At 41.7% G+C, this 25,169-nt stretch overlaps 1 pseudogene; it reads right to left on the bottom strand.

Annotated features, from left to right (window-relative positions):
- Positions 1 to 7,211: 7,211 nt before the first annotated feature.
- On the bottom strand, positions 7,212 to 22,972 carry LOC136351847 (uncharacterized; annotated as a pseudogene).
- Positions 22,973 to 25,169: the final 2,197 nt, after the last annotated feature.

Raw genomic sequence — 25,169 nt, 5'->3', positions numbered from 1 at the left:
TAAGTTCAGCTGGTTTTAAATCCTTGTGTTTGGAACTTGGCGCAACTTTTGCTTCTCTGGTTAGCACATTGGAGAAAGAAGGGGCTGTCTGCGCATGCAAACTATGTTTCCTAATTTTAGGACCGGTTCAAAATAGATTATCTAAAATTAGTTTCCTTTAATATACACTTGTTAGTTGTCACAAATAAAGTAGAAATTTATCACAAAATTCCTCGTTGTGGCCAATCTAAGTTAGAATGCCATGATGTGGTTGGTCCAACCATGCTAAAAAACGAGCTGCTCAAAACCCAAAACACAAGCTGACCTCTAACCAAATCCTCTAGTGGTCAGGTCACGACATAGCGTCGGACACTTCACCCTCAAACACTGTTTTTCCGCCATTGCCTATATTTAGCGTAATCTAGCCAATTATCTCTAATGTATTGGGCCATCAATATATTCCAATTCAGGCCCATTTGGGCCAAATATTCATGTGTGGTGGGATTAGTGCCAATATGACAATTTAGATAGGTTTGGGCCATCTTATAAACCCCTGCATTCCAACCATAATTCTCCGAGTTAACTCTTTTACACTAAGCAAGAACGAAATGATGATGACAAATTAACCCTTTTACATAAGGCTCATACATAAGTAGTGTGGGATGCCCGACCACACAGGCGCCCCAAAAATTTGGGGCCTAAAATTTTAGGGGTCAATCCAATTTCATGTGTTCTCGTATGTTTCAAGATATTCTTATCCTATTTATGTAAGCTTCACATCCCCTCCCGTAATCTCTACAACCGATTTTAGGGTCAAAAATCTGGCCTCCTATTGAGCCACGTGGCACAATAAAAATTTAGTAAGACATCTCCAGAAAACTACCACGTGTCCATGAAGAGGAGCTAAGAGTCTGCTTCGTTGGAAGTTGTCTCCTGTACACATACATGATACACCTATCAGAAATCTCTAGAAAACTCGAAGACTCTCCGACGGAGAGATTACCTGGTCGTTGGAGAAGATGAAGAGGTAACACTCCCGTGCACATCATGGTAAATAAGTGTGTACAGTTCATGGCACAAATTCTATAGATTTGCAACTTTTCATATGGTACCACGAAAAAATGACGAGTATTGTGGCTCCTTTAAACAACATTTAGAACACCTTTAAATAATGTGATTTGCTACACTAAATTTTAACTTAAAAATTGATTGAAATTTTTATTCGAATGTACCTTCTTTTTGTTTCAAAAAATTGAACTAGATTCTTATAAAACTTTGCAAAATTTATATTAACTTTGTATTTAACATAATGTCATTTTAATAATCAACACAGACTCCATTATACATATTTTATCATTGTTTTCCCAAACTACATATCTATACAAATTAAAATACAACTAAGTTTTCATCAAAAATCTATCGATATGATATTTACAATTTAATAGCTTATGATATGGAAATTTGAGGATGTCGTCTTTTTGCAACAAACATAATGCTTCTTAATAACACGAAAACGAATGCAAGGGCTATAAAAACAAGCGTCGGCACGCTTGTTTTCTAGTGATCTAGCTAGAACGAGCTTAGTTTTCTTGCCTTCCATAAGTCCTCGATTGTAATTATAACCATCTCAATACCATGACTCATGACGACGACGTGCGCACATATTCTAGGTAATGAGGATTTCATTTTTATACTTCATAAAGAGAATATAGTCATCAGGATGTAATGATTTCCTAAGTTTAAAAAACCATTGCCGTTGATGGTTGGTAAGCTTTCTCGGTCATCCATGTGTCTATATATTATGTTCTATATATTATATAAATAACTTGTCATTAGACGTGTACTATTCTTTTTTAAGAGTGGGCACATTAGATCTACCGATAGTTCTTCTACACTGATAGAAAAGATCACCAGCAACGACATGAATGAGCAAAGCATAGCGGCAGTGGATACCTATACAATAAATTGTAAATATGTGGCATTAAGTGAAAGTGGCTACATCCATTGTGTATTTGCAACTTTAGTCTATATACATAGTACAAAGTAAAATCAACTCTTTTGATTAATAATACAAACAAACGAGCGCGAACAAGTCAACTTTTCCATGACCAAAGCTATGGTAACAAGTAAATAAGCATCATTTCCTATATATATTTTTTAATAGAAGACGGCAAGAGAATTGCCGGTTATATTAGGAGGAAAAATAAAGTTTTACATCGGGGGTACATAGAAACAAAAACAAATGGGTACACTGCTTGACATCGCGTGTATAATAAAATAGGAATTAAGGTGGTTTAAAAGCAAAATCTCTGTCTCTGATGTCCTCCAGGATGGCAGAGATGGTATGGGCTATGTTTGGTGATTGGTCCCTGAAAATCCTCGCGTTTCTCATGAGCCAAATATGCCACCAGGTTGGTACAAGCGCTCCAAGTCTTTGCCTTGCCTGTACTTTCGATGATGAAGATTTGATGTTCAGCACGTAATCCTAGATGTTTTCCAGAGTAGAGAAGGCAGGGATTTGCTTTTGTCGAGAGACTTCTTGCCATATTTGCTTTGTTACTTTGCATTGTCTGAAGAGGTGATCAGTGTCCTCAAAAGCCTCTGTGCAGAGCTGGCAAATCCAATTGCATGGCCAATGTCTGATTAGTAAGTTCTCAGCCGTTAAAGTCTTCTGGTGTAGGATTAGCCAACCCAGGAATCTCTGTTTTGACTGCGCCTCAGCTGTCCATATCATTTTAAATGATTTGTTTCTCTCAGTTCCAAAGAATTGGGCATGGTAGGCACTTCTTGCAGAGTAGAGGCCATCTGTAGTTTGTGTCCATTCAATCTTGTCTTCAGTATTCACTAATAGCTCAACATGGTGTAGTAAGCTTCCTAGTTGTACCAGCTCATGAAGGACTTCAACGTCTGTTATTTGTCTGAATGAAGCAAGCCAGACATTGTTTGTAAATTCAGTTTTGACATGCCTGTTTTTCCTGATTGCCACCTTTTTAGACGCAACCTGATTGCCACCTTGAAAAGGTTTGGTGAGATGTCTTTTGGACACAGGCCTTCGATCCAGTTGTCTTTCTAGGAAAGAGTCTTCTCCCCATTACCTAGGGTGATCTTTGTGCAGGCATGAAAGAGCTGTACATCAGCCTTGTTGTAGGGCAAATCCAATTTTTCCCAAGGCTTAGAAGGATCAGTCCATCTCAGCCAAAGCCATGTGAGCCTCCAAGCTGAAGAAAATTTTTGAAGATAATGAATTCCAAGGCCTCCAAGGATTGATAAATTTTCGATGATAAAGAATTCCAAGCTTGCCCCAGGCTTAATGTTTTCTGGCTTATCCCCTTTCCATAAGAAGGCCCTCCTTAATTTATCAATCCTTTTAATGGCCCATTTGGGGATTGGTATGTAGATTATGCGATCTACTGACATGAGTGCTAAGCCTAACATGATCACCCTAATACGGAATTCTTAGATTACTGACCGGTGTTTGAAGCCATTGATGCGGTCCTTGTCCTTGTCGGTGTAGACGAAGTAGTGGTAGCAGTAGGAACGCCGGCTTGATCCTGAATTGGTCACCGGCGATCACTTGAGGGGTAGCGACGGCCTTCCGGTCGCCACCTACACTATCCCAGAACCACCACACGTTCTCCCTCCAACGCTCAGTTGATCGGATAGGGTTTTGGGATTTTCGAGGAGAAGAAGGTCGTGGAGAGATCGTCACCTAACCACGAAACCAGCCTCCCCTATTAGTATAGCGCTGAGGGAGATCGGGGGCAATCCAAATTATGGAAGGATTTGGCGCTACCGATCAATGCGTGTAATCACGTAGTTATGGAAATTGAATTGCGTTAATCCCGGTTGGAAAATGGCGTCTGAGATTTTGGCAACGGGTGGAAAACCGCCGTCCGAGATTTCTTCTCGATTTCCATGCCAAGAGATATTCTTTCCTAACATTCTCCCCCCGATCTTGAGGCAAATGAGTTTATTCTTAGAAAAATAGATTTACTAAGGCAACGCGTCAGGGTAGTTATCATATCCTACCAAGACTCCGGTACCTATAGTTCACTATATAGTTCACTATATCTTAATGGGAATTAGTTAGGACTAATGCCCCTATTTCCAGGATCTTAGTCTTAATCAAAGGCAATCAGTTATTCCCATGCCGGCTACATGATTTTTAAATAAATTGGGAGGTAAGCCTTTGGTGAGTGGATCCGCGAGCATTGACTTAGTGCTAATATGCTCAATCTTAATGGTTTGATCCTGGATTCTATCTTTCACAACATGATACTTAATGTCGATGTGTTTGGCAGCACCACTCGACTTGTTGTTACTTGAATAGAATACTGCAGCTTTATTATCGCAGTATAATGTAATTGGTCTAGAAATGCTGTCGACCACTCTTAAACCCGGGATAAAATTCTTAAGCCATATGGCCTGCCCCGTTGCTTCATAACATGCCACAAATTCAGCATGCATTATCGACGATGCAGTCAAAGTTTGTTTAGACCTTTTCCATGAAATTGCTCCCTTTGCAAGAGTGAAGAGATATCCTGATGTAGATTTCTTAGTGTCTACACATCCCGCAAAGTCTGCGTCTGAATAACCTAGGACTTCAAGTTCTTCAGATTTATTATATGTGAGCATGTAATCCTTAGTGCCTTGCAAATAACGCAAGACCTTTTTAACAAACTTCCAGTGGTCTAAACCAGGATTGGACTAAAATCTGCCAAGCATCCCGATAACAAATGCTAAGTCTGGACGCGTATAGACTTGAGCATACATTAGGCTTCCGACAGCTGAAGCGTATGGTACCATTTTCATTTGATCTGATTCTAATTTATTTTTCGAGCTTTGAAATATCCGAATTTATCGCCCTTAACTATTGGAGCAGGTGTTGCAGAGCACTTACTCATATTATATCTTTCTAGTACTCTGTTAATGTATGATTTCTGAGATAATCCCAGTACTCCTTTAGACCTATCTCGGTGTATTTCAATGCCTAAAACATAAGATGCCTCACCGAGATCCTTCATATCAAAATTAGATGACAAAAATTCTTTAGTCTGATGCAACATAGTAATGTCACTGCTTGCTAACAGTATGTCATCCACATAGAGTACTAGTATTATAAATTTTACACCCTTAGTCTTAATGTAAATTCAATTATCCACCTCATTCTCCTTAAATCCAAATCTCTTAATTATTTCATCGAATTTAAGGTACCATTGCCTTGACGCTTGTTTAAGTCCATAGATAGATTTCTTAAGTTTGCAAGCCAAATGGTCCTTGCCTTCCATAACAAAACCCTCGGGTTGTGCCATGTATACATCCTCATGCAAGTCACCATTAAGAAATGCAGTCTTTACATCCATCTGATGGAGCTCTAAATCATAATGAGCAACAAGCGCCATGACAATTCTAAATGAGTCTTTCTTAGAGACGGGAGAAAAAATTTCATTGTAATCTATTTCCTCTCTTTGTGAAAAACCCTTTGCTACAAGCCTTGCCTTGAACCTTTTGATTTTCCCTTTGGAGTCAAGCTTAGTTTTGTAGACCCACTTACAGCCTGCTGTTTTGGCTCCTTTAGGAATTTCTACTAAGTCCCAGACTCCATTATGACTCATAGATTTTAATTCATCTTTCATGGCTTCAAGCCATTTGGATAAATGTTCACTCATTATTGCTTCTTTAAATGAGGTGGGATCATCTACATTCCCAATATCTTCACCTAAATAAACCTCATAATAATTTAGAATGGCAGATCTCCTCTCCCGTTGTAATATTGTAAGTGGTTCACTTTCGATCACTAGCGGTTGAGAAGGTTCTTCGAGAATTTCTTCATTTTGTGCCCCAGAAGTCTGTTGAGTGTCATTATTTAATTCATTATTATTTTCAACATAGTCGGTATCACCAGAATTTTCATCTGGTGCTACTACGGTCTGAGTCACAGGTACAACACGAGGTACCAAATTTATTGGAATATTATTCTCTTGGATTTCCGGTGTAACGTTAGCCCGAATTTCCTCAAGATTAATTTCCCTTTCCTGTGAGCTCCCCAGACTTCATTATTTTCTAAGAATACGACATGTCTAGTTTCCACAAATTTAGAGACACGGTCTGGGCAATAAAATCGGTACCCTTTAGATGTCTCAGGGTATCCGATAAAATGGCAGCATACAGTCTTGGGATCTAATTTCTTTAGTTGTGGATTAAATATTCTTGCCTCAGCATGATAGCCCCACACATGCAAATAATTGAATGTCGGTTTTCTTCCAGTCCATAATTCATAAGGTGTTTTGGGTACCGACTTACTTGGAACTCGACTGAGTATGTGTGCAGCTGTTTTAAGTGCCTCTATCCATAAATTCACACACAAAGTAGAATGACTAAGCATACTCCATACCATGTCCATAAGTGTACGGTTGCGACGCTCAGCCACTCCATTTTGTTGTGGTTCTCCAGGCATGGAATATTGGGCAATTATTCCATGTATCTGAAGTTATTGGGCAAATGGACCAGGACTTTGCCCATAAGGAGTATGTCTCCCATAATATTCTCCTCCTCAATCTGATCTCACTACCTTAATTTTTGCATCATGCTGATTTTCAACCTCAGCTTTGAATATTTTAAACTTATCGAGTGATTTAGATCTATCTTTAATGGGGAAAACATATCCATAACGGGAGAAATCATCTGTGAAGGTAATTAATGAATCATATCCATCAACATATGTTACTAGGAACAGTCCACATATATCCGTGTGGATTATTTCTAATGGACACGTGCTCCTAGTAGTTCCTTTCTTAATTTTCTTAGTGAATTTTCCCTTAATACAATCTAAGCAATGATCCGCATTCGAAAAATCTAAGGGTTGAAGTATCTCTTCCTTAATGAGACGCTCCATTCTCCACTTAGAAATGTGGCCTAAACGACAGTGCCACAATTTCGAAGACGTCTCATTATCATTACAGGCATTCAATATATTCATAATATGATCATCCAAAGAGAGCAAATAGAGCTTGTCTTGCACGCTAACAAGACCAATATCAATATTATTATACTTAATAAAGCATTTGTCCTTAGAAAAATTACAATCATAACCACTGTTTGTTAAAACCATTACAGAAATAAGCTTCCTCTTAACAGAGGGAGCATAAAGAACATCATGAAGTAAAAGATTATTACCACTTGGAAGTCGATGATGAAGCTCCCCAATGGCCATCACTTTAATTTCAGCTCCATCAGCCACTCTTAGGATCCACTCCCCCTTTCTTAGCGTCCTCACGGAACGGAATCCCTGTAATGAGTTCGCAACGTGCACAGTGGCACCTGAGTCAATCCACCATGATTTATGAGAAAATTCAACGTAAAGTAATTCATCAACATTAGAGACAATATCAACATTAGTACCTTTCTTAGCAAGCCAAGCCCGAAAGCCTTCACAGTCTGTCTGTGCATGACCTTCTGCCTTGCAAAACTTGCAAAGGAACTTACCAGCAGAGTTCTGACCTGCTAGAACCTGAGCTTTGCCCTTATGGGCACCATTAGAAGCCTGAGTGGAAGGAGTGTTGGGCTTCTTCTTCTTGTTTTGGGAGTTGCTGGACTCCCCTCGATAGAACTTTTTCTTACCGCCCTTAGCACCATGAAGGAGGTTCAGCTGATCCTTATGCTTCTGTTTGTCAGCCTTCTGACGATCCTCCTCCTCAACAGAATGAGAAATGATTTCTTCAATGGACCACTTATCCCTCTGATTATTCTAGTTAATGATGAAAGACTCAAAATCAGAAGGAAGTGAACTCAAGATAAAATGGACTAGAAGATCATCATTAATTCCCATGTCCATACTCTTAAGCTCTCCATTCATAGCACCCATCTGCATAATGTGCTTTCTCACACCATCTTTATAATTATAGCACATGGACATTAGACGCTTAATTATAGAGCTAGCGTAAGACTTAGAAGAACTCCTGAAGTTCCTATCAATATTTTCTAAGTAAGTCTTAACATCATCAGAGTCCACAATACCACCAATAATGACATTTGATATGGCACTCTTGATGTACATGAGAGAAATCCTATTGGACTTCTCCCATTCATTAGTTTTCTCATGATATAAGTTCAGTTTCTCCTCATAATCGTGCTCAACACTAAAAGGCTCCTCAGGACGGTCCTCTCTGATGGCATAATCATAATCGAGTATGCCTAAGTTGAGTAACACGTCAGCCTTCCACTTAGCATAATTTGACCCATCAAGAGGCTTAATGAGTCGGATCTGACCAAAAGCTGAAAAATCATGAAGAAAAAAATATACATAAGTACATATATGCAATTAATTTGTGTTGGCTCAATTAGTTACATAATTAAACAGAAATAAATTCCCCTAATTACATCACCGTTGGGCAGAAATAATTTTGGGAAACATAATTATGAATAAATTTATGTGAATTTATAATCAACGTTGGTCAGAAAATAAATTCACATCATGAAAAACAAATATCTAGCCAAATTTCTCGTTGGTTCCATTTAGCTAGAATTAAATTAATAAGCCTCCATAAAATTTTTCATAATTTTTCAGCAATTTTAAGCGATATAAATGGTACTAATGCAATTTCTAAAAATAAATAAGTGAAAAAGGCTAAAATCTAATAGCGCAGCCCATTAATAAGTCGGCCTGCTTAAAGAACATGTGCGGCCCATAATGCACGTGTAGTGTGGCGCGGTCCATTGCGGCGGCCCAAGGGGCTTGGCGGCCTGCTAACGGTGCCAGCCCGATGCAGGAACGATCCGATCTGTCCGATCTAATGGACAGCTTAGATTTAACTCGAATCGGTGAGAAAAAAAAAACATAAAACATGCCGGTTCTAACCCTAACCCTACTTTACTTCATTTCCCCGATCCCCTTCTTTCTCGTCAATATGCGGCGGCGGCGGCGGCGATTTTGCGGCGGCGGCGCGCGCGCGAGGCGGCGCCGCAACGGCGCGTGATGCGGCGGTGCGCACAAGGGGGCGGCGCAGGCGATAGGTGGCGGAGCGGCGCGGTGACAACGCGCAGCGGAGAGGGCTGCGGCCGGCGGCGCCCCGTGTGGCAGGCTGATGCCGCACGGTCTGATGCCGTGCCGGTGCCCACCGTCCCCGGTTCTCCTCCGCGCGCAGCCGGGGCCATGGCGGCGAGCCTTGAGCAGCGCTTAATCGAAACTTAATCCGAATAAAACATGATTAATCAACATGAACCAGAATGTGATTGCATCAAAACCGACATGAGAACGAGGGCTTAGATGCATTTTATGGCTTCTAAACGGAATGATGGGATCATTAGGCTATAGCAGTGGCTCTGATACCAAATGTAGATTATGCGATCTACTGACATGAGTGATAAGCCTAACATGATCACCCTAATGCGGAATTCTTAGATTACTGACCGTTGTTTGAAGCCATTGATGCGGTCCTTGTCCTTGTCGGTGTAGACGAAGTAGTGGTAGCAGTAGGTACGCCGGCTTGATCCCAAAGGGGTTGCCGGCGATCACTTGCGGGGTAGCGACGGCCTTCCGGTCGCCACCTACACTGTCCCGGAACCACCACACGTTCTCCCTCCAGCGCTTAGTTGATCGGATAGGGTTTTGGGATTTTCGGGGAGAAGAAGGTCGTGGAGAGATCGTCACCTAACCACGACACCGGCCTCTCCTATTAGTATAGCGCTAAGGGAGATCGAGGGCAATCCAAATTATGGAAGGATTTAGCGCTACCGATCAATGCGCGTAATCATGTAGTTATGGAAATTGAATCGCGTTAATCCCGGATGGAAAACGGCGTCCGAGATTTTGGCAACGGGTGGAAAACCGCCATCCGAGATTTCCTCTCGATTTCCATGCCGAGAGATATACTTTCTGATGCGAACCCGCTAGGGTTTGTGGCCCGATCTTTCGATGAGAGGTAAGGGATAACTCGATTGGATGAAGACGACGTTCAGGGCCCGACTACAACCGTCCAAAGACGCTGCGCCTTAGCAACCGATACACCGTCTCCAATGGTCGCCGCGAACTTGTGGTGCGCGTCAACCCGGCCACGAGGGCACTCGTCCTGCAAGCAATCGAAGAACAAGCAAGAACAAGTAGAACAAGCACTGAAATTGCTAGATAAAAATGAAAGTTTCACTATCAAACACAATATGGTGGGGTTCCGATTACAGGCAGACGGGCGGTTTAGCCAACACGCGCGCTACGAGCCAGTAGCAAGTAGCTATCTCTATCATCAAAACCCGAATGTTCTTGGCGGCGACTAGAGGTATAAGAAGAGGGGAAGAACGACCATAGGGTCGTGCTCCAACCCTAGGACGCGCCCCTAATGGGCCCAACTTGGATACACAGCCCATTGGGCCAAAAGAGGTGACGCAGCACCATGGACAGAAAACAGTTGGGAGTAAAATGACAATTGCGGCCGCTCCAGAACAGATATGGAAATGTGGCTGGATCCATTTGAAAGTAGACTTGATAAGCTTTCCATGAAGTACTTGCACGCCCAAATCAGAGTTCGCATGAAGTCGTGGCGGCCGTCAGAAGTTGGCGCTGCCCTGCAGTCCGAATCCACCCCGCGCGAATCCTCTTCCCTTTGGATCCTCTCCATCGTTCCTGAGTAAGACACGAGTGCACGCGTCTCCGGGGTATAAAGAAGAGGAATATGAACTCAAGAAAGAACTCACCTGATAATTTAGTTGACGTGCACGAGCGCGGGTAATAGGACCATCATGCTGTACATGGAGGCGGCGTGGATGTATCGATGGTGTACATGGGGGGAACGTGGATGTATCGATGGTGTTGATGTCCTCATCATCCTCCCCTTCTTGCATTTGAGTCGTCCTCGACTCAAGCTCATCTTCTTCTCCCAAATACAGCTTCAAATCTGCAATGTTAAATGTGGGACTAACCCTGAAATCTGCAGGCAAATCAAGCTTATATGCATTCTCATTAATCTTTGCTAACACTTTAAATGGTCCATCAGCTCTAGGCATCAATTTAGACTTTCTCAAATTAGGAAATCATTCTTTTCGCAAATGCAACCAAACCAAATCTCCAGGTTCAAAATTCAATTCCCTTCTACCTTTGTCACCAGCAAACTTATACTTAGCATTCATGCGCTCTATGTTTTCTTTAGTTGTCTCATGCAGTTTTAACATCAACTCAGCATGTTGCTTAGCATCAAAATTCAGTTTTTCAGAAGATGGTAAAGGCATCAAATCAATTGGAGGACGAGGCAACAAACCATACACAATCTGAAATGGGCACATTTTTGTAGTAGAATGCAAGGAACGATTATAAGCAAATTCAATATGAGGCAAGCATTCTTCCCACATCTTGATATTTTTCTTCAAAACAGCCCTAAGCATAGTAGACAAGGTTCTATTCACCACTTCAGTTTGTCCATCAGTTTGGGGATGACAAGTAGTAGAAAACAAAAGTTTAGTCCCCAATTTAGCCCACAAAGTTCTCCAAAAATGGCTAAGAAATTTTGTGTCACGATCAGAAACAATTGTGTTTGGCACACCATGCAAGCGAACAATTTCTCGAAAGAACAAATCAGCGATATGAGAAGCATCATCAGTTTTATGACATGGTATGAAATGTGCCATTTTAGAAAATCTATCCACAACCACAAAAATGCTATCACGCCCCCTCTTGGTCCTAGGCAATCCTAACACAAAATCCATTGAAATATCTTCCCAAGGAACAGTAGGAACAGGAAAAGTCATATACAAACCATGTGGATGTAAGCGTGACTTAGCCTTTTGACATGTAGTGCAGCGAGCAACGAACCTGCCAACATCTCTTCGCATCTGTGGCCAAAAGAAATGACTAGCAAGGATGTCATGTGTCTTCTTGGCACCAAAATGTGCCATCAAACCGCCTCCATGCGCTTCCTGCAACAACAACAAGCGAACGGAGCTAGCTGGAATGCATAGCTTGTTAGCTCTGAAAACAAACCCACCATTGATGACGAATTTGTTCCATATTCTTCCATCCTTACAATGCAGCAACACATCATTAAAATCAGCATCATGCGCATATTGGTCTTTGATTGTTTCCAGGCCAAAAATCTTATAGTCAAGTTGTGTCAACAAAGTGTATCTCCTAGACAAAGCATCAGCAATGATGTTCTCCTTCCCTTTCTTGTGTTTGATAACATAAGGAAAAGATTCAATAAATTCAACCCATTTAGCATGTCTACAGTTTAGTTTCCCTTGACTACGAATATGCTTCAAAGACTCATGATCAGAATGTATGACAAATTCCTTGGGCCACAAATAATGCTGCCATGTTTCTAAAGTTCGCACAAGAGCATACAATTCCTTATCATAAGTAGAATAATTCAGAACAGGCCCACTCAACTTTTCACTAAAATATGCAACAGGTTTTCCTTCTTGTAGCAAAATACCACCCAATCCAATCCCACTAGCATCACATTCAAGTTCAAAAGTCTTATTAAAATCGGGAAGTTGGAGGAGAGGTGCATGGGTCAACTTATCTTTCAACATGTGGAAGGCGTTCTCTTGTGATGTGCCCCAAGTGAAAGGCACTCCCTTCTTTGTAAGCGCATTCAATGGTGTAGCAATGGTGCTGAAATCCTGCACAAAGCGGCGATAGAACCCCGCGAGTCCTAGAAAACTCCGCACTTGTGAGACCGTTTTAGGAGTCGGCCAACTCTGAATTGCCTCAACCTTGGCTTGATCAACCTCAATCCCCTGCAGAGTTACAACATAGCCAAGAAAAGAAACTCGATCTGTGCAAAAGGTGCACTTCTCAAGGTTACCAAATAAACGTGCATCACGAAGAGCATTAAAAACAGCACGTAAATGATTAAAATGTTCACCCATAGACTTACTGTAAATCAAGATATCATCAAAGTAGACCACCACAAATTTTCCAATGAAAGGACGCAAAACCTCATTCATCAACCTCATGAAAGTGCTGGGTGCATTAGTTAAACCAAAAGGCATCACTAACCACTCATACAACCCAAACTTCGTTTTAAATGCTGTTTTCCATTCATCACCCAACTTCATACGAATCTGGTGGTAACCACTACGCAAATCAACTTTGGAGAACACAATAGAGCCACTCAATTCATCAAGCATATCATCTAACCTAGGAATAGGATGACGATATCAAATGGTAATGTTATTAATAGCTCTACAATCAACACACATACGCCATGAACCATCTTTCTTTGGTACCAAAATTACCAGAACCGCACATGGACTAAGAGACTCGCGTACATACCTTTTATCAAGCAACTCATGAACTTGACGCTGAATCTCCTTGGTTTCCTCAGGGTTGGTTCGGTATGGCGCACGGTTGGGTAGGGAAGCACCTGGGATTAAGTCGATTTGATGCTCAATGCCGCGCACCGGTGGCAGCCCCGGTGGCACTTCCTTGGGAAACACATCAGAGTACTCCTGCAAAATGTTAGCAACAGCAGGGGGCAAAGAATGCTGCATATCGTGAAGTGAAATCAAAGCATCTTTGCATACCAAAGCATAGACAACTGAAGGTGATGCAATCAACTCATTAATATCAGATTTAGTAGCAAGTAAGCATTTGGGTTTCAAATTGATTGTCTCAGGTTTCTTGCCATTAGATTGGGCTTTTTTATCACTCTCACATTTGGATTTGGCAGCCTTAGCAACATCATCACGCAAAATATCTTCAGGAGACATGGGATGCAACACAATTTTCTTATCATGGTACAGAAAAGAGTACTGGTTTGACCTACCATGATGCATAGAATCCCTATCAAATTGCCATGGTCTACCTAGCAGAATATTACATGCTTGCATGGGCACAACATCACATTCAACAACATCATGGTAATTTCCAATTGCAAAATTAATGTGCACCAGTTTTGTTACCTAAGCCTTACCACTGTTGTTCAGCCATTGGATGTAGTATGGATGTGGGTGCGGTTTCGTGCTAAGTGAAAGCTTCTCCACCATCTCGCTGCTAGCCAAGTTGTTACAGCTACCTCCATCAATGATCATGCGGCAACAACGCTCTTTGACGACACACTTTGTTTGGAACAACGTGTGTCGCTGATTTTGCTCCGCCTTCTCCATTTGTGCGCTAAGGACACGCTGCACAATGAGGCTCTCATAGTGATCCGCAAATGCAGCCCCAATGCGCTCTTCCGGTGGTCATTATCTGCATGGTCAGCCGCAAGCAAAGCAAGTGTATCATCATCGAAATCACTAGCAGAGGAGTACTCACCATCGTTTTTGACTACCAAAACTCGCTTGCTAGGGCAGTCACGCTGCACATGCCCAAAGCCCTTGCAACGGTGGCACTGAACATCTCTCGTTCGGCCTGTGGATGCCACTGAAGAAGCACTCAGTGCTGGCTGAGCAGCCTTTGTCGCTGACTTGTCACTAGATGGAGGAGGTGCTGCCCGACTGGTTGCGGGTGTGGAAGATGGAGAAGCAGTACGGCCGGCCGGAGGAGTGGTGCGTGTCTGCCATGATGAAGTTTTACCTGCAGAAAAAATAGCCTTGGCACTAGCACGTCGTCCCTGCACTTCCCTTTCAGCCTTACAAGCAAGATGAAACAATCGGGTCATATTAGTGTAATCTTTATAGTCTACGATGTCATAAATCTCGCGGTTTAACCCACCCAAAAATCTAGCCATGGCAGCATCCTCAGTTTCCTCTAAATTACAACGAAGAAAGCCCATTTGTAACTCCTGATAATATTCCTCTACACTGTCTCAATTGTTGCAACCTATTCAGCAAGTCACGTGCATAGTAAGAAGGAACAAATCTAGCCCGCATGACCCGTTTCAAAGCATCCCAGGTTTGTGGCATGTTATTAGGATTTTTCTTGCCATGTTCTATCCATCAAACCAAAGCAAAATCGGTGAACTCACTAGTAGCAGCTCTAACTCTAGTGTTCTCAGGAAACTCATATCATGTAAATTTTTGGTCAACAGCAATCTCCCAAGAGAGGTACGCATCAGGATCATATTTTCCATCAAAAGGAGGAAACTTAAATTTAATTTTAGAAAAAGCATCATCATTGTTGCGTACCTCGCGTCGACGGCGACCACCCATACCTCGTCGATTGTTGTGTAGCCGTCGATGATCTCGAGCATCTCGATCATCTTGCTCAGTGTCAGCAATATATTCATCCTCCAAATTATCCTCGACGTACTCTCCGTCAATGTCATCGTCATTACCCCCACCATTGCCTCCAGCATTGAGAGCATCAAAATGCCTCACAAGTGCAGCAAGGCTAGTGTCAATGCGGGCGACCGCTGTCTCCAGCCCTGTAAGCTTAGTGTTGGTGAAGATCTGCGTGGACTCCAATTGTCCAATCTTCTCATTTGTCACCTGCAAATCTGTCTCAAGTCTTTCTGTGTGCTGCTTCACTTTCCTTGTAAAGTATTGGATGGTGCCTTTGGTGCGTGGGGAATGAGATGCACCCTCCTCATCTTTATTCTCTGGACCTGCCATGATTTAGAAATGAAGGACAACAAAACAATGGAGTATGTAATGTAAGCCCTACACAACTATTGGGATTTAGCTTTTGCAAGATGCTCACTCTCACTTCACTCGCAACTTGTCTCACAAGCTCTTACCAGTTCTTACCTTGCCCACAGGAGGGGGACAGCAACCCATAAGTTAGCAACCGTGGAACGAGGTGTATCGGTGCTGTAGCAACAAGACCTGTCAAGCTGTAGTCGGGTTTGTGGTGGAGCTGTTGGTGGGCTGAAAGCAATGCTCAAGAGAAAACTAGAAACCACGTTAGCCAAAGCAAATTGAATAATCGCTCAAGGGTATAGTGTACAGTGCTGGTCCTAGGCTAGTCGAAGTAGAGACGCGAGCCTAACCACAAAGGACGCCACAAAACACAAACCCAAACAGCAACGAAAACAAGAAACGGTGGTGGAAGGTGGTGACAAAGGGGGAATGGTGGGGTGTGCTCGCTGGATCCTCTTTTTTTTTTGCTTGCTCTCTCTAGTGCTGAGGAGAGAGACACAACTTTTTTTTTATTTTTATTTTATTTTTCTGATATTTTTTTCACAACCAGGAGCACACTGGAACCAACCACAGAAAATCTTATCTCAAACGGACAAAGTATGAAGCTTGTAGAATTTTTTCAAAGTTCTATGCGAATAGGTCCCGAAGCTTCTCGCCACAAAAACAAAATTTTGCAAGAGGAATTTGGCAATTTTAAATTTGCCGAACCCGGCGAAGTGGGGGAGAATCGGATGTAACTTTTTTTTTAGATGTCCGTGGATATATTATAAGCCTAATTTCGAGTCCGTCTGAAAAAGATATGACTGTTTTAAGGAAGGTCACTCGAATCAGTGTTCTATTTCTTTTCTAGTGGCGGCAAGATACAAGACAACTCACAAAAGCTATCGGCAACAGATCAAACACAAATAGAAAGTGATTTGGTGGGTGACTGCGACGGCAATGACGGTGGTGATGACGGAAAAATTGATGAAGGTGGCGATGTGCGGTGGTGGCAAGAACTCGAAACTCTAATCGCCTAACACTAAGACCAGCAAATTAACACAACCGATGCAATCGAAAACTCAACAAGCCTTAACTAAGCAGTACTAGTAAAAAAAAGCACAATGGTCTATAGGATCACGGGAAAACTAATCTACTATTTTTTTTTGTTGGCCTTTTCTGGACTATAGGAAAAAAAAATTAATGACGAAGGGAAGGGTAAATTCTCTCACCGATGAACCACGCTCTGATACCATCTGATGCGAACCCGCTAGGGTTTGTGGCCCGATCTTTCGATGAGAGGTAAGGGATAACTCGATTGGATGAAGACGACGTTCACGGCCCGACTACAACCGTCCAAAGACGCTGCGCCTTAGCAACCGATACACCGTCTCCAATGGTCGCCGCGAACTTGTGGTGCGCGTCAACCCGGCCACGAGGGCACTCGTCCTGCAAGCAATCGAAGAACAAGCAAGAACAAGTAGAACAAGCACTGAAATTGCTAGATAAAGATGAAAGTTTCACTATCAAACACAATATGGTGGGGTTCCGATTACAGGCAGACGGGCGGTTTAGCCAACACGCGCGCTGCGAGCCAATAGCAAGTAGCTATCTCTATCATCAAAACCCGAATGTTCTTGGCGGCGACTAGAGGTATAAGAAGAGGGGAAGAACGACCATAGGGTCGTGCTCCAACCCTAGGACGCGCCCCTAATGGGCCCAACTTGGATACACAGCCCATTGGGCCAAAAGAGGTGATGCAGCACCATGGACAGAAAACAGTCGGGAGTAAAATGACAATTGCGGCCGCTCCAGAACAGATATGGAAATGTAGCTGGATCCATTTGAAAGTAGACTTGATAAGCTTTCCATGAAGTACTTGCACGCCCAAATCGGAGTTCGCATGAAGTCATGGCGGCCGTCAGAAGTTGGTGCTGCCCTGCAGTCCGAATCCACCCCGCGCGAATCCTCTTCCCTTTGGATCCTCTCCATCGTTCCTGAGTAAGACACGAGTGCACGCGTCTCCGGGGTATAAAGAAGAGGAATATGAACTCAAGAAAGAACTCACCTGATAATTTAGTTGACGTGCACGAGCGCGGGTAATAGGATCATCATGCTGTACATGGGGGGACGTGGATGTATCGATGGTGTATATGGGGGGAACGTGGATGTATCGATTGTGTTGATGTCCGCATCACTTTCCTAACATGGTAAGGCTGACAGGTGGTATATTGGAATAGAGGTTAGGACAAATTTCACTAAGGTTTCTCTGCTAGTTGAGCTGAAATATTTTCCTTTCTAACCTGGAATTCTGGAGCCAATTTTTTCAATGAGAGGGATGAAATTGTCACATCTTGATTTTCTTCTTATGATTTATAAATTATTTAATAAATTATTATTAGAATTTATATTAAATGTTCATTAATTTACAAGTGATGTTAAATGTGGGAAATAAAATTTCCTAAATATAAAGCATGGCTGGATTTAATTTTCATTAACTTCTCCATGGTTAATTATACTCTCTGAAATTTTCCTGGATTTTTCGGAGCTCAATTCCTAATTTTAATGATACACAGAACATTTCAGTAATTAATCATATATTAAATTAATCATAAAATGGCCCTCTTATAATTTTGCTAAATATTTATGGTGTTCAAGTACTTTCATGATTTTTCTTGAAATTATTCGAGCATTGGAAGTATTTTTTAACAATTCAAAGATCATTTTGGTGATTAATTTAATTGGAAAAAGTAATTAAATTCCCCCTTTTCCTTTTCGGGCCGAATTAGGAAAAGTCCTCTCACTCTCGGCCCAGTCTCCTCTCAGCCTGCTCTCCCTCTCTTTCCCGAAGTCCATTTTCTATCCTTCGTTCAATCGGGCCGAGGAAAAGGAAGCCCAGCGAAAGTCTACTTTAGCTCCTCAGATACTGTTCATCTTCCAGCTCCAGACAGAGCCCGAGCCCGTCCTGTGCCTGTGAAGCCGACGCCGTTTTCTCCACAAATCCGGCCTCTCCTTTCGATCTTTTCCGAAATTTGTTGAGGGGATTTGTTTCACTTATCCTCCTCTATCTTTTCCCCCAAGAATCGGACTTTATCCCGAAAAAATCAACGCGGAATCGAGCTCGATTCGTGTTTATCTCTCCAAACCAAACCCTAGAAAATCCCGGCTCCGATTCTCTCGTTGTAGGGTCAATCTCTAGCTCTCGTGGCTATAAATAGAGTCTCCTCCCTCTCCTCTTTCGTTTGCTACCCTCGCCCGAGCTCGCCGTCGCCCGTAGCACCCTAACCGCCTCCACCCTAGCGCCACCGCCGGCGTCGATCCCACGTGGTTGCCATATCATCGCCTTTTCAGCTGCCGTCCTTGCCATCTAAGTGTCACGTCATCTCTCAGATCCCACGGGGCTGCCATCTAAAATGTTAGATCAGATCAATCCGAGCCATCCAATTTTGGTCAGGCCAAAGTTGATCTCAGCCGTCTAAAATCAATATAAATCCTGTTATCCCTTTTCAATGGCATATTAGTTCTTTTTACTATATATCGTCTACTAAATTCATTCCAATAATTTTCGGAGGATGCTTTAGTCTTATATCTCAGTTATAAATTATTTGTAAATTGTTTAATTAATTTGGAATAGTCTTTTCTTTAATAGGTTTAATTGGAATTAATCTTGTAAAATTCATAACTAATTCATATGAAGTCAGAATGAGGCCGTTCAAGTCTCTAAATTCATCTAAAATCATGATCTACATGTTTGTTTACTTTTTATGTATTATTTATTTGGTTTTTATTAGTCTTTTTCTCTGTTTTGCGTGTTAGCTTGTCGTTTCCGTCGTTGCGAAGGTTTGTGAATGCGTCGGAAGTATTCAAGAAGATTAATTGAAGACCGATTATTGCAAGGCAAGTCACACAGATCCCAAACAAAATCCTTTGAGCATGTTGATCCTATATTTAAATTCTCTATTTATTTCAACTGTGCATTTATTTTCGAATGTCACCGGGTGGTGTGAACCTATTCCTTTGTTATGGCCACTTTGCATTGATTACTCTATTCCTTGATACCTCGGGTAATAAATTGATTAGCTTGAACCTTATATATTAGTTTGGTTCAGCTAAATGCTATATATATATATATATATATATATATATATATATATATATATAATTGCTTAGCCATGCTTAGAAACATTAGCTCATTAATGGGATGAATCATACTACATTATTATTTATGATTATATTTAATGGTATCTCACGATAGTTAATCGTGTTATGATAATTAATTGATAATTAAAACTTGTCAATGGTGGGTTGTGAGCACATGGTTTTGTAGGTCGTGCTCATGACAATTAAGGACCGGTTCGCGAGCTACTGTTGTGAGACATTAACCGTACCAACCACAAGCCAGCGTGGGCAACGGCTTTACCTTTTGTATAGCATGGTTCATTACGGGGTGCTAGACTGAGAAGCGGCGAGAAGTTCATGGGGGTCGCTGGGGAGTCCATGCCTCTGGTTATATTTATAGAGGGGGTGATTATGATGCAGGAATGGTGCACTGTGGTGAGTTGTGTTGTGCGAGGGGTATTGTCACAGTTCCTTTCCGAGGTATCGTGGTGGTATTGAGGCGCATGGTGACATGTCGTGGAGCTGTGTCTTGTGGGTACAGTGGTACACCTCAGGCCAGAGTAAAACTATTCGAATAGCCGTGCCCGCGGTCATGGACAAGTTGAGCAATGTTTTTCGTGATTAGTCTCACACCTCTCACAATAATTATTGATGCTATAACTGGTAATAATTTACTTAACTCCTGGTTTGGAGTTAGATCTGTACAGCCGGGTATGGTTGTTCAGGATGGTTGGGCCTGAGCAGCATGGGTGTGTTGTTCAGTGTTGAATAACATTGATTAATTACTCTACTGTTTTTCAATTCTCAAATGCTTGTTAAATGCTGCTTTTGCAAATGAGCCTATATTACGCCATTCTTTGGTATCCTTGTGCACTTGCATATTTGCTGTGTGGCTTGCGGAGTATGTCATATGCTCACCTTGCAATAATCAATCAACCTCAGTTGAAGAAAAAGGATCCAGAAGGAGAAGACGTTTGGCTTATACCCCAATTGAGCTGCCTATGGGAGTGGAGCTGAAGCAATCGCTAGACCGTTATTCGGCTGCTGTTTTTCTTTTGGTTTGTAAGTATGTAACGTTATTATTATGATGGATTTGTATATTAAATTGTCAGTTTGTGTACCTCGGCTGATTCCTGGACGAGGATTCTATGCACAACTTAGTTCGGAAATTACTAGTGAATTTCTGGGCGTGACAGAAATCTACCTTCCATAGTTTTCTAAGGTGAAGAGGTAGGCTAAGTAACTGGTTGGGAAGCCTTGAACAGCTCCTAGGAAATCCAGCAACAACTGTTGCACATCAATGTTTTCACAAGCAATTGAGAGAATTTGAGTTTTGTGCGCATTGTTCTTGAGACTAGTTGCTATGCCAAAGTGTTCCATAATGGTTTTTAGATTGGATAATTCCTGGGCTGTTGGGTGCAAGAAGAAAGCTACATCATCTGCAAAGAGAGAGGTTCTAAACCTCAAAGGTCCACCATTGAGTGGGGATAAGATTCCGTGATGCTCAGCTTGTTTTATAATGAAGTTAAGGGGCTCCATTGCTAATAAAAATAGTAATGGTGAGAGAGGATCTCCCTGTCTTAACCCCTTTGCACGTTGAATTGCTTGGCCTGGGCATCCATTTAGGATGATCTTAGAGGTTGAAGTTAAAGAGTGAATACATCCAGTTTCTCCATCTCAGCCCAAAGCCAAAAGTTGTTAGCACCTCTATTATGTATTGCCAACTTACAGAGTCGAATGCCTTTGAGATGTCAAGTTTGAGCAACAAGGTGGGTGTTTTCCTTCTATGCAGTCTCTTGACCGGGTTTTGCACATACATGAAGTTGTCATGTATAGCTCTCTTCCTTATGAAAGCACTCTGATTAGTGGAAACCATCTCTTGTAATATTGGTGCTAGTCTATTTGCCAAGATTTTTTATATTATTTTAGCAAAACTATGAATTAGATTTATGGTGATGAACCCTGAGTTCCTCTCGACACTCAAGGCTGTTGTTGGCCCGATCTTTTGGTGAGTTGTGATAACTACGATTTGGGAGAAACGTTGACGATCCGACTACAACCGTACGAGACGTTGTGTTGCGCCTTAGCAATCGATACACCTCTCCGTGGGTTGTTGATCTTGCCGGTGCAGATCAACCCTATTCCTGCAAGCAAATCGAAGAAACAAGCAAGAACAAGATAAAAGCAATCTTATATTGCAAATAGGAATTTAATACAAATGATAAGTTGGGGTTCCGAAGAACAAGCAAACGGACGGTCTAGCCGACACGCGCGCTGCAAGCAAGTAGCAATGGCAAAATTTTAATCTATCAAAACCCAAGAAACTCTAAAGGCTACCTAGCTATTTAAGGAGGTGGGAGGACCTCTAGGTCGTCCTCCACCTAGTTGGGGCGCACCCCACATGGGCCCCACTTGGGCCGGGGTCCCAAACAAAGTTACAAGCCCATTGGCCCATGACAGGTGACGCAACAACTTGTTTTTGTATTTGCGGCCAAACAAGATGGAGTCTGCTGATAAAGCCAGATCTGTTGGAAAGAGGACTCCGAGAACTTTCCATCAAGTACTCATGGGCCGAAAACGGAGGTCGTATGCAGATTCGGTAGCCGTTTGAAGTCAGCAGTGTAGCAGGTGGCCGAATCGGATTCCAGCACTTAGAGGACTTGATCTTGATATCATCTTGTTCATCCATGATGTGAGCTATGGTTGTATCTGTAGTAGCCATGGTCACATCATCCTCCCCTTCTTCACGGAAAACCATCCTCGGCTTTTCCATATGGTGCTCGCCACATAGTCCATTCAAAATAACCTATTTCATCCAATCAAAACTAGAGAAACTCGATGTTGTGTGATTAGCAATAACATGTTTCTCTAAATCCGAACAAATGAAAACTCTATGCACCAAATATATTCCTCTATCATTATATTCGCCAAAGATATGGAAAATAGCATTAGTTGGACATGGCAAATCAGACTTAGCATATAATTTCTCCTTCAAATTATCGAGCTCACAAAAATCATCAAAATGAATATAGCCCAAAATATTGAAAGAAGATCTCAATTCACTCTCCTCTACTTCATCATCAATGTGAACAACATGTTTAAAATCAGCACACAATGAAACACTAGATATAGTATGTTCATTCACTAGTTGTGGCATGGATATAAGTGAAGTACTATCGCACAACTCTTCTTTATCACAAGGAACAGAATACAAATCAACTTGTGACAAAGGCAATTCAGAAGTAGGTTCCACTAAAGTTTGCTCTAGGTCAGCATGGAAAGTGGAAAAATGTAATTCATCAGAAGCATACTCACCTTGAGTAATTTCTGCACCATTTAATTTACCTTTTATGCCCTCTTCAGATAATGTAGCTGCATCAGCCATCTCCTCATTCGCGAGTGATGGAAGTGACATCTCAAACATATCGTTCTTCTCATTTTGGAGACTTTTCTGAACTTCCTGCAAAACATCAGTGATAGGAGGCACAAGCATATCTTGTTGCTCCGTTGGATTCTCCAAAATTTTGCACTCAACAATGCAAGCAAGCATGAACAATTGGCCTATATGATTATATGTCACATTAACAAGCCCAGCCTGAATATTGAAATTAAGCCCTCTGAAAAATCTAGTCATTGTGTTCTCATTAGATTCTTGTAAACCACTATAAGTGATACAAATTTTAAAATCATGAAAGTACTCCCTAACAGTTTTGTCACCTTATTTTAGATGTTCCCATTTCTCAAGGAGAGCACGTCTATAGTATGAAAACACAAATCTTTTTCTCATCAGTATTTTGCATTCATCCCAAGTTTCAAGCTTATTCCCCACAGTATGCCACCAAAAAGATGCAGAACCGGTACACTTATTACTAGCAGCCTTAATCATTTGAGCATTAGAAAAATCATACTCATCAAATTGTTTTTCTACTGCTAGCTCCCAATTAATGTATGCAGCGGAATCATACTTTCCATCATAGAATGGTAACTTAGATGCAACTTGTGCAAAATTATAGTCATGTACCTCATATGCATCACATGAAGAAGTCGTCATATCTCGTCGAAGGTGTAGAAGTCGATGTTCTCGTATTCCCTTGCGCAATCCTGCCATGGTTAGTAGCAAACAAGAAACACACACAAGAATATGCACGCTCCTATCAACTACTAGGTAGTGGTAGCTAAAATTTCACACACACTCAAGCTTTTCACCAAGCTCTTACAAGTTCTTACCAAAGCAAGCGGAATGGTGACGTACACCGACTCAACCAAGCACCCCAATGGAGGTTGGATGTATCGATGCCTTGGCAAACACTTGCTGTACGGCTGCAATTAAATCTGTGGAGCTCTGGGTAGGCTTAAATATGTAGCAAAGGAATAGCAAATGCTCAAATCAGAGAACGCAAAGTTGAATAATTGTTCAAAGTCAAGTACCGGTACCGTGCTGGTCCTAGGCTAGAACGTACTAGAGACGCGAGCCTAGACACAAACGGTACCACAAAATAGCACCAGAAACAACTCAAGCACACTCCGATGTATGAAAGCAAACTCAAAGATACAACTAATTTTTCCTTTTGCTTCTTTCTTTCCTTTTCTTTCTTTTCTATTTTCTTTTCTTTTTCTTTTCTCTTTTTTTTTCTTGGTGCGGCTTTTCTTCTCTTTTTTTATGCACCTTTCTGCCCTTTTTTTCTTTCTTTTTTTTGATTAATTTTTTTTACCAAAAACAGACTCAAGGACCTCAATGTAAGATCACAGGGACTCAAATGTAAATATGAAAATTACAGGGACTCAACTGTAAAGTCCACACCAAAATTAAAAATTATAAAAAATGGAATGCTGAATTTATGCCGGTTCCGTTTTTCCAAACAGATCTCGAAACCAACACCAAACGAAATTTCACCAAGGTGTTTGACACAACTCGGAACTGAGATAACGTGATTTGGAGAGGGAGGAGGGAGTCGGACTGTCACGGTGGTGGTGGGTACGGTAAGTGGGAGGGTTCGGCCTGGCCCTCCACAAGTGGAAACCAAATCCAATCAAAAAAAAAACTTTCCTTTTCTTTTCTTTCCTTTTTTTTCTTTCCTTCCACCCCACCGAATCCAAACTGATCTGCTATATTCCTCTATTCTTCCTCACACACATGCACGGCATAGCCACCAAACAGAAGCTATGCAACTCAAGAACTCAAAAACTAACCGACAAAAACTTCTGAAAACTACGAAAATAGAATCGTGGCAGCGAGCCGATTCCGTTTTCGTAGGTCCCGACGACAACAGAGACACGGAGGCGACGACGACTGTGGTATAAAATGTGACCAGAACTCGAAACTCTAAATGGACTAAACGCTAAGAACAGCAACACGACTCGACGATGCAACACAGATTCAACAAAGCAAAAACTGAAAAGAACAATGCAATGGCACAATATGGCTAGGTAAATGATACAATTTTTTTTTGTCTGGCTATTTTCTGGTTACAGGTAGAAGAAAACTCACCGAGAAATGAAAGCTCTGAGACCACCTGATGAACCCTGAGTTCCTCTCGACACTCAAGGCTGTTGTTGGCCCGATCTTTCGGTGAGTTGTGATA

This window comes from Oryza sativa, chromosome 9, assembly GCF_034140825.1.
Source record: "Oryza sativa Japonica Group chromosome 9, ASM3414082v1".
NCBI classification, from domain to species: Eukaryota; Viridiplantae; Streptophyta; class Magnoliopsida; order Poales; family Poaceae; genus Oryza; species Oryza sativa.
This window is presented reverse-complemented; position numbering and strand designations above follow the sequence as displayed.